Genomic DNA, 2,631 nt, shown 5'->3' on the forward strand with positions numbered 1-2,631 from the left:
TTAGCATAAAGACTTGAAACAGGGTTGTTTTTAATAATCACTGTTGTTCCTACTGATGTGTCTGGATGTGTCTGTTGTCGTTCCAGGTTGGTCGTTTCTTCGGCGAGATAGACGGGTCCGTGATGGCGTCGCTGATCAAGATGGGAATGTACAAAAAGTACGACTGACGACATAAAAACCTCCTGAAAGTATTAATGAATGTGAAGGATTCCTCTGATTGTTTGTTTGTTTGTTTGCAGGGTGTCGTTGTTTGACTACCAGGCGATGTGTAAGAACAGTCATCATCACGCCAGCAGCGCCCGACCTCTTCTCAGTGTGAGTGTAATCAGTTACTGCTGAGCACAGAGTACTTCAGTCAGTTACAGCTCTACGTTTAGTTACTGCTGCTGTGATAAAGTACTTTTTTACATTAGTGTAAATTTGAGGGAGATATATTTTATATTTGGGTACTCTTTACTCTATTACATCTGTCTGACAGCTTTAGTTNNAAATATGATCTTATTGACAGAAAATGTGTTGAAATTGAATGTTTATGATGAACTGAAGGAAGAAATGTTCCTTTCATGTGTTGAGACAGCTGAAAACAGGCTGTGTTTAGAGATACGTGGTTCTCACAGGACAAAATATACGATAATCTTATAGAATCTGATTTATTGCTGTAGATTAAACTACCTGTATATAAAGCAGTATATAAAGCAGTTAAATTGAGCTCAATATTAAACATCTACAGCAGTAAAATCCAACATTAATGCAGCAGTAATATTCTATCCATGCTGATAGGACATTTTTCTGATTATATTTATACTTTTACTTCAAGGAGTTTTTAACTGGTTATTAAACAGTCTCAGTTTAACACTGAAGCCTCTGAATGAGCGACAGAAACAAACAAGACCCATCAGAGAGAAGCTGTTTCTATAAAGTTATTAATGTCTGCAGTCAGATCCTCCTGAAATCAGTGGAACGAGACGGTAGAAACAGTACCGCTGTTGTCCACTGGGGAGCGCCAGAATCAACACCAAATAAAAGCTCCTTGTTGCTGCTTTAAGTCGGGTTCTGACTGTACTGGAGTAATTCCTCAGTGAGGTACCAGGAAAGGACCGGAACAGTCTTTAAATCTTCTTAAGGAGCAAGTTTTTGTCAGATTTATTGTGTCAGTTCTTCTTTAACACACAGTTGTCTTTCTTCCTCTCCTGCAGCCGTTCTATGTCATCGGTGCGTTAATAAAGTGGTTCTTCTCCAACGCGCTCATGTAAGTTTTAACTGCTGTTTGTATTCAGTAGGTCAGTGAACTAAACTTTAATCCATAGAACATTCGTTATTAGATCTATAACAATGTCAACAGTATTTTAAGATCCAGACGTCCGATGACTAAAAGAGTTAAAAAGCACCAAGAGCTAAACAGTGGATGGTAAAAATAAACAGTCAATGTATGACAGCTTCTATAGAACAGAGCTCTAGAGTTTATACACTGTTTTAATGAGGAAATGTTACAGATTAAAGCTTTAACTCATTCAAAGAATAAGATATTATTATTTAAGGTTGTTAAAGGAGTAAATAAGAGTTGAATCAATCAGCATTTGTGTTGTTCTGGAGTCGATTTGTCTGTATTGATTGTAGAAAAGACTTAAAACATACATTAATTTGTAAATTTAAAAAAAAAGCAGACAAGTGTCTAATATTACATGAGGAGAAATCTGCAGTGACTGTTTCAACCCTTAAATGAGATTCATATTTAATATTAATGAGCCAGTCTGCTGGGTTTAATGTGTTTTAATGAGCATAAATCAATCAAATAATCTGAATGTAAAGAATGAAATTCACCACCTGAGAGACTAAAGGGAGGATGAATGACGGTTGGAGATCGAGGTAGGTAGGAAGGTCTCAGATAAAACGAGCTGTTTGTGTCTCCGTCAGGTTCCTGCTGGACTTTAACCTCTGCGGACTCTGGCACTCAGATTACTTTGTGGACGGTAAGAAGTCTGACATCAGCCTCAGCCAGCGGTGGCTCTAAAGAAATATAGTGGATTCAGATTTAATGGCAAACAATCACATAAATGTAGAGTTGTATCAGCGGTTTCTGTGGTGGAAACGCGGCTACGTGAGTTCACGCTGCTGCTTCCATCACAGTTATCAGCTTTGTGGTCTGTGGTCATACCTGTAATATGTATTATATGAAACACTGGTTCAAACAGACTTAATAAGTTTCTTTTTTGACAGATTCTGTGTTTAGTTCTCGTTGTTCTATCGGCTCTTTGGTTGTTTCTAAAGCAGGACGAGGCTGTTGATCAGAGTTGTTTTTCATTGAACTGAAGTTGATCACTGAGTCTGAAATGAGGCCATAACAGATCGTTACATTAGTTTCTGTTCTTTAACGCCTTATTTTGAAATTAATCTAAATGAATGTGTTAAATTTGACAGCAAAATTATAGCTGGAAAACATTAGCATGTTAGCATTTAGCTCAAACTCAGTGAAGCCTCACAGAGCTGCAAAACTCTGAGTGTCTTTGAATGCATCATTATCTGTCCGCTGTGTTTGAGTTCTTCATCGCTGCTTTGTGTCTCATTTACAATCATTCTGTTTCAAAATGGCGGCCTCATCTTCGTCTCCATCCTCATCCTCATCCTCATCTT

This window comes from Morone saxatilis, unplaced genomic scaffold (genome assembly GCF_004916995.1).
Source record: "Morone saxatilis isolate NCDOM2014 unplaced genomic scaffold, NCSU_SB_2.0 Contig2, whole genome shotgun sequence".
NCBI classification, from domain to species: Eukaryota; Metazoa; Chordata; class Actinopteri; family Moronidae; genus Morone; species Morone saxatilis.